The sequence below is a fragment of the Quercus robur genome, chromosome 8 (genome assembly GCF_932294415.1).
Source record: "Quercus robur chromosome 8, dhQueRobu3.1, whole genome shotgun sequence".
NCBI classification, from domain to species: Eukaryota; Viridiplantae; Streptophyta; class Magnoliopsida; order Fagales; family Fagaceae; genus Quercus; species Quercus robur.
The window spans coordinates 52,049,461-52,061,888 of record NC_065541.1 but is presented as its reverse complement, the minus strand read 5'-3'; the positions used below and the strand labels follow the sequence as shown (position 1 = coordinate 52,061,888).

At 35.7% G+C, this 12,428-nt stretch overlaps 1 pseudogene; it reads left to right on the top strand.

The window, feature by feature from the left end:
* The first annotated feature begins 258 nt into the window (after positions 1 to 258).
* LOC126696456 (uncharacterized) overlaps positions 259 to 12,428 on the top strand; it is a 45,820-nt pseudogene continuing 33,650 nt past the window's right edge.

The window sequence follows — 12,428 nt, the reverse complement described above, 5'->3', positions numbered from 1 at the left end:
GTCAATTTTCTACAAATTGAACAAGTGGTTTTTCAAAATTTTGGGGTTTTTGTTAGAAACTCTATGCTCAAGCCAATTTTGTTGAACTTGAACTTAATTTGAACTTAATTTCACTGCATTAGGGCATGTATCGTGACATTTAATCTGTTCATGCATCATATAGATTTTTGTCCTATATTTTTTTTGTGCTAACTTGCAGTCTGCCCTTGGTTTTTGTTTTTTTCTTTCGCTTTGTGTCTTTGTCCTTATCCTAGCACCATGCCTAGGAAGACTAGAGCCTATAGGACCCCCTCCACTTCTTCTGAGTCTCTCTCTAGGAGTGAGGTGTTTAGGAATGACAAAAGCAGAGAGGTTTATGAGAAGCTGAACTGTAAGCGTAAGATTTGGGCTGAGCGTTCTGTGGTATTAGATGAGGTTGATCAAGCCATTAGGGCAAACCTTGAGACTAGAGGTTGGTTGTCCCTGTTAGAGATAGATCATCCATCCCCGACCGCCCTGATTAGAGAGTTCTTCTCGAATCTCTCTTGCCACATCTATGATTCCAACACCCTTGTTAGGAGTTGGATACGAGGTGTTGAGTTCACCATTACTCCTCAGGTAGTGGTTGATGCTCTTGGGGTTCCGGTCGTTAGGGAGCCTGTCTATCCCTATGAGGAGTCTCCACCCTTAGATGACGTCATGTCATACATCACTGGGTCTTTTATCCAGTGGGGTTCTGATCCTTGGATCACGTCTGCTGAGCTTCCTGAGACTGCCTATCTTTTCTTTAGGATAGCATGTCATTCTTTGTGGCCTATTTCTCATCTCCACACCATCCCTCTTGAGTGATGTGTGTTTTTGTACACTTTCATTTCTGGTGTGTCTATCAGCTTTCCTCATCTATTTCTTTGTTCTTTGAATGAAGTTCATAGCAGTTCTGCCGTAGCGCATGCTCTTATTCATCCTATTTTCATTCATAGGATTTTGTTGTATCTTGGTCTAGCTGATTTCCCTTCCGGTGAGCCCGTTCATGTCATTGCTCCCATAGGTGCCACCTTCCTTAGGCAGAGGGCTGCTCACTTGAGAGTTGGTTCTACACGTCCTAGAGGTGCGTCATCTAGTGTTGTTCCCCCACCTCCCTCTTCTACAGGTGCTGATACGGCTGAGGCGTCTGGTGCTAGTGCTGTTGATGCTGATGTTCCTCCACCAACTACTTCGGATGATTCAGACATTCGACGTACGTTGGATCATGTCTTGACCATTTATGCAGCTCATGGACAGATTTTGGTGGACGTGCTCGATGAGATCCGTGCTTTGCGCGCAGAGTTGGCACAGTTTCAACGATCTTCACCGCCACCTCCTTTTGATGATGGATTTTGATTGCCCTTTGGCATTCCATCACAAAAAGGGGGAGTACATATTTGAGCTTGTAGAGTTTTTGTTTTCAGGGGAAGAACATTTTTGGTTGGTTGGAGCTTGTGGATTTTAGATTGTATCTAGGTGCTTCACATTGTATTTTACCTTTTTAGCTCTTGCCATATTTTTGTTGGGCTATTCATGTTAGGGGGAGATACTTTTATTGCTTTTTATATTTCTTGTTTCGACTGCTTATTGATTAATATTTATGAGTTATTCATTGATATATGTCTTTATTGTGTGTTGTTTGAAATCAAGAATTTATTTTGTTTACTTGTATTTTCCACATATACGGTTATGCATTTTGTATAAGTGTTTTAGGAATTATACAGGTTGATTCAATTGAGCTGCTGTCTACATTTGCAATTGATGGATAGTATTTAGGATTGAATTTATTTTTATGAGCATTATTTTTGTAAAGGGCTTTTATTTGTAAACTTTGACCTTTTAGTTTTGTTTTGTCACGGATTGCCAAAGGAGGAGTTTGTTAGGTTTTAAAAACTTAGGATTTTATGTATTTAGAACTCTAATGTGTATTGCTGGTAAATCATGATCAAAACAATATGTTTAGTCGTGTTTAGACTTGCTTAAAGTTGGTTCATTTATGTAAAGTTGGAATAAGTTGTTGCAGAATTTATTTATGCTTCTTGGTTTGGTTCGATCGATCGAAGCTTAGGCTCGATCAATTGAAAATCAGGTTAGATGCGTTTTCTACAGAATTCCAACTCAGCCCTAGTTGTGTTTTAAAACGTTTAGGGTTTTCTAATTTGCCCTAAGTATAAAAGGCAAACCTTAGCCACGTTTTAGTGTTGCTCATATTACTGTTTGTGTAAATATCTTATGAGATTTGTGAGGAGCTTTCCTTTACACAAGTTTAGGATTATTAAGAAGGAGATTCGTTTAAGAGCTTGATGATCATTCAATTGTTGCCATAAGAACTTAAAGAAACACAAGCGGGTGTGCTTGTACTTGCTGGAGAATCCAAGAAAGAAGGAGTTCGTGGTCTCGGAGCTTGCACGTGGTCGTGTCAATAAGTTTCTACTGGTGGGTAGCAATAGGGTGTTAGTGGTCTAAGTCCTGTTGAACAACTTCGATTCTTTCATAGTGGATTCAGGTTTACCTTGAGGATAGCTAGGTTAAATCCTCCCCAGGTTTTTACCGGTTTGGTTTCCTGGGTGATCATATTTTTGTGTTATTTATCTTTCCGCTGCTTTGCATGATATGATTGTTTTGATTGTGATAACCTAGATTTGTTAATTTGGACTAAGTAACAACTTGGCTAATTACCTAGGTTAATCCAATTGTGTTTTTAAGGGGTCTAAAAACTATCATATTTCTCTTCAACTCTTACTTAGAACTTGATGGATAAATGGGTTTATAGAGTACACCATCCAACCTTTAACTCCCACTACATTTATTTTTCTGACTCTTACATTCATAAATCCCACACATAACTTCAATAAACCTCCCAATACATTAACTTATGAAACACACGTATTTACGAAAGGTTAATTAAAAACAAGTTTAACTTCTAACAAGTTTCTTGTCTATTATAGCCATGGTTTTAGAAACCGAACAGGGGGCAAAATCGGATTTGCCTCCAGTTCCTGGTTTTGACAAGTTTTTAGTATTTTTTTTGGGACCGAACTAATGGCTGGTTCCCAGTTCAACTAATCAGATCATCTAGTCCGGTTTTTAAAACCATGTTTATAGCTTTCAAATTTGTGATGTGTTACAGAGGCTCCTTATGGAAGTGCAATTGAAAAGTTCAAATCTTTTTCCATCAATGCAATTTTAGATTATGGGCTACTAACAAGCGTTTGAATTTTAATGAGACTGGTCAGTGAAAAAGGATTTGTGAATATTACATTAGCAATTCACTGAAATCTCAAATAGGTTGGTAGTCTAGGCTAATACAAAAACAAAACTATTCGCGGGAATTGAATATTTGGCTTTATTTTTACTTTTCGAATTCTTACTGCAATGCTGTTTCTCTTAGTGTGAAAGTATTGATTCATTTTTTTATTCATAGAATGGCCTAGTGCAGGTTTTTTATAGTTTGTTAACTGACAAGCCTAATTTTTTTCTCTTCATATGAATGTGTCATGTGATCTGATTTGATTCTATAACTTTTGATTCATTCTTTTATATTAGTTTCTTGTCATTGCATTCTTTTCTTTCAAATATTTTCTGCTATAACTTATCCCTAAAAAAAAAAAAAAAAATTTCTTGAGCAGTTATCTTGCACAATTTCAAAATGTTGCTGTTGGGATGAGACTTGAGAGTGTAGATTTTGGGGTTGATTTTCTGGGTTAATAGAGGGATTTTTTTTGGTTTTTTATTTTATTTTTTTGGGGCAGAGATATTTTTTGGAGATTCTTTTGAGCTCGTTTTTTGGTTTTTTCAGTGGGTTTTTGGGGCTGTTTCTAGGTATTTTTCTGCTATGATTTACAAAGGGTAATTTAAGGGCCTTTATGAGGGTTTTCAGTAGAGTTTTTGGGTAATTTGCAAGAATGTTTTGCTGGTTTTTGGTGGTGTTTAAAGTTGGGTTTGCAGTGAGGTTTTAAGTGAGCTCTTGGCTGAGTTTCACTGACTGTTTGGGATTAATTTTCTAGTTTTTGGGATTTGCTATTATAAATTAGTAGGTTTCTATAGCTTTGTTTAATTATGTTAACTTACTGCTTATCCTTTTTTTTTTTTTTTTTTTTTTTTTACCGTAGAAAAATGTAAAAAGGGTGCTTATAAAAACATAGTTATTGACAATTGGGAAGACATTGAGAACTTGAGTGGGGTTTTAAGTGAGCTCTTGGCTGAGTTTCACTAATTGTTCGGGATTAATTTTTTGGTTTTTGGGATTTGCTATTATAAACTAGTAGGTTTCAATAGTTTTGTTTAATTATGTTAACTCACTGCTAGCCCCCTTTTTTTTTTTTTTTTTTACTTTAGAAAAAATGCAAAAACAGGTGCTTATAAAAACATAGTTATTGACAATTGGGAAGACATTGAAATCTTGAGTGGGAGGGATAGAGCTACTTGCATTGGTGAACATTTGGGTGATGCAGATGAAGTTATGGCTGAGGAAGGAGAAAATGAGGTGAATTCTTCCATTGCACAACAACTATGTTGATATTCGTTATCAACAAGTTCTGTAGTTGAGCCTCACCAAAGAAAAAAGAGTAGGAATGATCCACTAATTGAAGTTGTTGTAGATATTGGTTCCTCTCTTAAAGAGTATTGTTCCTTACTTTTAATTCTTAAGAACTTTAGAATAATTTTTTAGTTTGAGATTTTGAATGTTGTGAAAAAACCATTGCATTTGGGTTCTCTCTCTATGTTGATATAGAACATTTTAGTTGTCAATAGTTGGCAAGACGTTTCATCTTAACAATTGGATTGTCAATGGCTTTTTCATTACCTCATATATTTATTAAAATTGTTACTAAAATGAAAATGTAGAACGATTAAGAAAAATGATAATTAAAAAAATGTTGTGAAATAATAAAAATAGATAAAACTAAATAAGAAGAAAACAAGAAATATAAATTGATAAACTCTTGTATTCAAGTGGTCATCCACAATCCTTTTGATTTCTCTTTAGATATGTACAATAACAGTAAAGAAATCCCACATATATATAGAACCTTAGAATGCTTGTAGAGTTCATGGGATAAGGTTATGATCATGAGTACAATTATGGATATACATCTCCCCTATAACCATTTCATTGCCCAAGCTTTACACATTCCAATCAAAATTTATTTCTAACACTCCCCCTTGGATGACCACTTTCTAAGAATATGCATCATTAAAACCTTGTTGAAAGCTCGAAATGTGTAAAAACACAAGAGCTTGTTTAGACCCCTAATTCAAATTACGGCTTGGTTGATTTTACACTAACTTAATACTAAGTGCGGAATAGTGTAAACACAAGCATACAAACACGAGAGCTACTCTAATCCATATTTAAAGCAACACAGCAGTAAAATGAAATGAACAAGAGTAGGGAAGAGAGATGTAAATACAGATAACGCCGAGACGTGTTATCGAAGAGGAAACCGAAGAACTCGCCGAAAAACCTCTACACCGCCCTCCAAGCGGTAATCGATCTACTAGAAAATCAGTTGGGATACACGGGTTAGCAAGAGACCCTCCAAGCCTAATCTACCCGCTGTACCTAAGCCCTCCAAGCTCCTTCTCCAACAAGACTTCTCGGAACCGTGTCTTGTCTAGCTCTTCGGATCCCGCAACAAGCTCCATGTTGCATCTGCCATCCTTGGATTCTTCCAATGCTTCCCAGTAGCACCAAAACCTCATTGGACACTCTCAAAGGGTGTGGTAAGTGTTTGGGCTATTGACCTCTCAATGGTATGGAAATGGAGAGGTAGGAGATGAGGAAATTCCACAAACAAATGTGTAGAGAATTGTTGGTATAACAATTTCTAACTCTCAAGTGTTTTAGCTAGGGTTTTCTCTCTAAAGCGCTCCTTCACAATTGTGGGTAATATGGGTATATATAGTGAGGGTACAGAAAGTATGTATCAGACAGTATAGACTGGCAGAACAGAATGTCTCACGGGAAGGCCTTACTCACGAGATACTCGCGAGACACAGCTATCTCCATCTGTACAGACTCTTCGCATTCCAGTCATGTGCAAGGCACATGCTTCACTTCGCGGGAAGCTTATTCGCGAGACACCCGTGAGAAGTCTTCTGGCTTCACTTGCTTGAGTCTTCACACTCTCTCTCTTTAACACACAACCCTTACAATCACATCCCACAATAAATACAAGGTACACAAGATTGAATATAATCACAATCAAATTTGGCACGGAATAAAAGCCAACAAAATACAAAATTGTAAATCACAACTTTGCACTTGCCAAAGAAAAACTCTGTGGGAAAAAAATTTTGGCTAAGGAAAAAGAGTACAATATTCTTGTATAACTTCTAGTGTCTTAAGATTGCCTCATTAAAACCTAGTGGGGAAAAACCTTAGCGAGGGAAAAAGAGTACAATCAACACACATACTTTAGAAAATTTACTCCTCATGAGTACATAGAACTTCCATTGTTCATGGTAAAAAGATCCTTAAGTCAACACATGCCAATGTTGTGCACCATCTTCTTAAAAGTCACAATCAGTAATGGCTTAGTGAACATATTGGCCAAATTATTGCATGAACGTATTTGCTTGACATCAATATCACCGCTCTTCTAGAGCTATTGTGTATAAAATAATTTTGGTGCAATATGCTTGTTTCTATCGCCTTTGATATAGCCTCCTCTAATTTGAGTGATACAAGCGGTATTATCTTTGTATAATATTGTTGGACTATTTTTGATTGATGATAATCCATAGTTTTCACAAATATGTTGAATTACCGATCTCAACCAAACACATTCACAACTCGCTTCATGAATTGCAATAATGTTTGCATGATTTGAGGAAGTAGCAGAAATTGTTTTCTTAACAAAACTCCATGAATAGAAGTATTTCCATAAGTAAATAAATATCCTGTTTGTGATCAGCCTTTGTCCACATCAGAAAGGTAACTCGCCCCAGCATATCTAACTAACTATGGATTTGATCCATTTGGATAAAATAATCCCAAATCGGTCATCCCACGAAGATAATGTAATATATGCTTAATTCCATTCCAAAATTTTCGAGTTGATATGGAACTATACCTTACTAGTTAGAAAATTGTGAATGCACTAAGATATGGTACTTTAGGACCAAGAGTTTCTTCATCATCTTCTTGTGGTCGAAAATGATCTTTCTTGACATCAAGCGACCAACTCACCATTGGAGTGCTCAAAGGATGAGCTTTATCCATGTAAAAGTGCTTCAGGACTTTTTCTGTGTACGTTGATTAATGGGCAAGAATTCCATCTGAAAGATGTTCAATTTGCAGGCCAAGAAAAAATTTTGCCTTACCAAGATCTTTCATCTCCAATTCATTCTTTAGTGCCCATAAGATTTAAATCACCAACATATATTGCAACAATAGCAAATCCAGATTTTGATTTTTTGATAAAAACGCATGGACAAAATCATGCATTACTAGAAAAAATTGGCACAGATTTTAACACAAACACTCATCAAATGTTAAAATTTTAACCGTTATCACTTCCTAAACAACAAAAATAAGCAAAATGTTTACTCCTTTTTTCCAGTTCAATCAGTTTCTCATAATCACTTTATGGATAAGATAAGACCACAAACAAAGAAAAAAGTAACCATTTTCTTAATTTATAATGTGTATTTCACACACAATAAGCTAATTCCACTAACTGCAAACAAATACCTATCTAAACAATCAGGAACCAACAAAGATCAAAATAAAAACTAAAAATAAAAGGCACACAAATATAAAGATAAACAATGAAAACCCAATAAAAATAAAAGGCACTCAGATAAGCATTATCAAAATTTTTTATAGGTGAAATTGCTTGGAAATGATACAATGAGAATTTCTCATACAATACAAACTAGCTGCAGATAAATATCTCTCTAAACAATCAGAACCCAACAAAGATTAAGTAAAAGCAAACCAACCAAGAAAGACCCTCATATTTTCTATATACAGAGGATTTCTCATTAAAGATGGCTAATTTATCTAAAAACATACAAATACAAAGATAAGCAATGAGAACCCAATAAAAATAAAAAACAAATTGTAAACAAAGGTCTTTTCTTTCTCTATCTTCTTGTTTACTAGTTAGTAGATGGTGGCGCATAATATTAGAAAATTCAACTTAAGAAATTAGCATCAGTTTAAATAAAGTGGAATCGAATTTTCAGTTTAAATTCAACTTAAGAATTTTTAAATAAAATTCAACTATCTAGGTGGATTAGAGAGAAGGCATGGATACGTGTTTTGCTTATTAAATTTGCAACTATGATTGATACTATTATTGTTTGAATAACATACTTGAGCATGATTGTATTGATTAGCAATTAAATGATTAACATGAACCCAACTATAGAACTTGAGAGTTTCAACATGCATACAGGCATAACAAATAAAACTGTCACATTTAAAAAAATATAAAAATAAACAACCATCATGAGACATATAGGGCAAGGGCTGAGACATAAAGGCTGCTCCTTTATTTATTTTTTTTAATAGAATTTTTAAGCAAACTAATAGCAAATTTGATATCAAGTTGTAAGCCCATACCTTGCGTAAAAACTTCATGCATTTCTTGGTTCATTTCTTCATCCACATGTTTTGTAGAAGCTCCTTCCACGGTTATGCTATTGGAACGCGTGCACAAAATTGATTTTCGCCTTGCCATTTCAACTGTCAAAGTGTAAAATAAAAACAAGTATATTAGCACAACGACAAGTAAAAAACAAGTTGATATGAATGAAATATAATGTTGGACACATTACATAACATAACAAAAAAGAAACAAAAACAAAAACAAAAGCAGAAAAATGTAATATGAATGAAATATAATGCTACATGTAACTTATTATTATTAACAACAACAATACTTGTAAAAAGAAAAAAGAAAAAGAAAAAAGAAAAAAGAGGGAAACAACAACAAAAATAGCCCTCCACTAATAATTCATTCATCTGTTAGAGTATAAACTTAGAACTGCTAATTCATCTAAAGTCTTACTTCTTTGAATCCAAAATGCATTTCCTCCTCTTTCTAGTAAGCCATTGATGATAAATAGAGTATAAACCCTTAAATCACACAATCCAGCAGATCAAACAGAAACATAATTGGATATTTGGGCTTCACCAGGGTGGCATTTACACAACTGTCTTATTCTCTTATTTCATTTTTTCCCCCTTTTCTGGCAGAATCCATGAGATAATTTCAGACCAAAGGTACATTGTATCTAAATACCAATAACTAGCAAGAACTACATTCTAAAATTTTTTCTATTTAATTAGTAAGCATATCAACCACACTAAATTAAAACATAGTTTAGCTTTAAAGAAACCCAGATACAATCTTGCATTTGGCAACCAAAAAAAAAATCAAAACACACAGACAAACAACAACAAAACAATTATTGTTAAACTCCAAACTCCCAAAGCAGCCCAACCAAACCTTAATCCAACAACATTATCTTACATGCCTAAAACCCATCATTAAAATTAATTAAAAAAATACAATAAAGCCCAATCTATGAAAATTAACCAAGAAGGAATTGACTTTTACAGAGCAATCTAGAACATTAAAAACTCCAAGACTAAGACACAGAGAAAAAAATCAAACCCACAAGATGAGAGTGTAGACATATTATATTTAAAAGTGCATGCATGCAAAGAAATTTGAACTGAGCTAATTTCCCTCTAATTTTCCTTTCCTTTCTACCATTTTCTCAGCAACCAAACACAAACCAAGTCCCAAAAAAAAAAAAAAATCAATTTCAAGCTCTCCATTTTCCTTTATTTTCCACTACATTGTCAGCAATGAAACACAAACCGAGACAATAATAATGCATTTGGACACATCTAACAACTCAAACCAAAAAAAAAAAAAAAAAAAAATCATTAACAATCAAACAAGAGTAGTAAAATACCCTAATCACATTAACAAACCAACGCACATTTGAAAATCACAAACCAACGCACAGATAAAAAGAAAGAAAGAAAGAGTGTTCGAGACTGATGGTTTTTAGACCCCTTAAAACAATTGATTTAACCTAGGTAATTAGCCAAGTTGTTACTTAGTCCAATTTAACAAATCTAGGTTATCACAATAATAAAGATCATATCATGCAAAGCAGCGGAAAGATAAATAACATAAGATATGATCACCCAGGAAACCAAACTGGTAAAAACCTAGGGAGGATTTGACCTAACTATCCTTAAGGTAAACTTGAATCCACTATCTTGAAAGAATCGAAGTTCATACAATAAGACTTACAAGCCCTCATGCTCAACTTCTTATTGCTACCAACCAGTAGAACTTACTGACACGACCACGTGCAAGCTCCGAATCCACGGACTCCTTCTTTCTTGGATTCACCACCAGATACAAGCACACCCGCTTGTGTTTTCTTTAAGCTTCAATGGCAGCAACCGAGTTGATCATCAAGGTGTAGATAAATATTCTTCTTGAAAACTCTAAGTTTGTGTAAAGGAAAGTTCCTCTAGATCTCACAAGAGATTTACACAAACCGTAATATGAGCAACATAAAAATGTGGCTAGGGTTTTCCTTTTATACTTAGGACAAATTAGAAAACCCTAAAACGTTTTAAAACAACTAGGGCTGAGTTGGAAAATCTGCAGAAAAAAACATTCTACCCAAGCTTCAATCGATCGAGCCAGGCCGAAATGCATAAAACTTTTCTACATTAGCTCGATTCCAACTTTACATAAATGCACAACTTTGAGCAAGACTAAAACACTTCTAAACACATTGTTTTGATCATGGTTTGCCAATAATACATATTAGAGTTCTAAATACATAAATACCTAAGTCTTTAGAACCTAACAAACTCCCCCTTTGGCAATCCGTGACAAAACACAACTAGAAGAAGCTCAAAGTTTACAAAATAAAAGCCCTTTACACAAATAATGCTCATAAAATAAATTCAATCCTAACTACTATCCATCAGTTGCAAGTGTAGATAGCAGCTCAATTGAATCAACCTGTATATTTCCTGAAACACTAAATAAAATGCATAACCGTATGTGTGGAAAAATACAAGTAAACAAATTAAATTCTTGATTTCAAACAACACACAATAAGGACATATATCAATGAATAACTCATAAATATAAATCAATAAAAGTTTGAAACAAGAAATATATAAGGAACCAAAAAAAACAACACTCCCCCTAACATGAATATCCCATCAAAAACATAGCAAGAGCTAAAAAGGTAAAATACAATGTGAAGCACCTAGATAAAATCTAAACTCTACAAGCTCCAACCAAAGAAATACTCTCCCCTTGAAAACAAAAACTCTACAAATACTCCCCCTTTTTGTGACGGAATGCCAAAGGGCAAACAAACTCCATCATTAAAAGGGAGGTGGTCTAAACTGTGCCAACTCCGCACGCAAGGCACGGATCTCATCGAGCACGTCCACCAAAATCTATCCATAAGCCGTCTGAACGGTCAAGACATGATCCAACGTACGTCGAATGTCTGAATCATCCGAAGTAGTCGGTGGAGGAACATCAGTACCAACAGCAGCAGCACCAGACGTCTCAGCATCATCAACACCTGTAGGAGAGGGAGGAAGGGGAACAGCACTAGATCACGTACCCCTAGGATGCGAAGGAACAGCTCGTATGTGAGCAGCCCTCTGTCTAAGAAAGGTGGCACCTATGGGTGCAACGACATGACCAGGCTCACCAGACGGGAAACCATCTAGACCTAAAAAGATCAAAATCCTATGAATGAAAATAGGATGAATAAGTGCATGCCTTACGGCAGAACTCCTATGAACCTCATTCAAAGAACGAAGGAACAGATGAGGGAAACTGATCGACGCACCAGAAACAAAAGCATACAAAAACACACATCGCTCTAGAGGGATGGTGTGGAAATGAAAGATAGGCCACAACGAATGACACGCTATCCTAAAGAAAAGATAGGCAATCTCGGTAAGCTCAGCGGACGTGATCCGAGGATCAGAACCCCACTGGATAGATGACCCAGTGATGTATGACATGCCAACATCTAAGGAGGGCGACTCATCATAGGGATAGTCAGGCTCCCGAACAACTGGAATCCCAAGAGCCTCAACCACTACCCGAGGGGTAATGGTGAACTCGACACCTCGTATCCAACTCCTAACAAGGGTGTTGAAATCATAGACGTGACAAGAGAGGTCCGAGAAGAACTCTTTAATCAGGGCGTTTGGGGGTGGATGATCTATCTCTAAGAGAGGCAACCAACCTCTAGACTCAAAGTTAGCCCTAATGGCCGGATCAATCTCATCTAAAACCACAGTACACCCAACCCAAATCTTACGCTTACGGTTCAAAGTCTCAAAGGCCTCTCTGCTTTTATCATTCCTAAACACCTCACTCCTAGAGGGAGACTTAGAG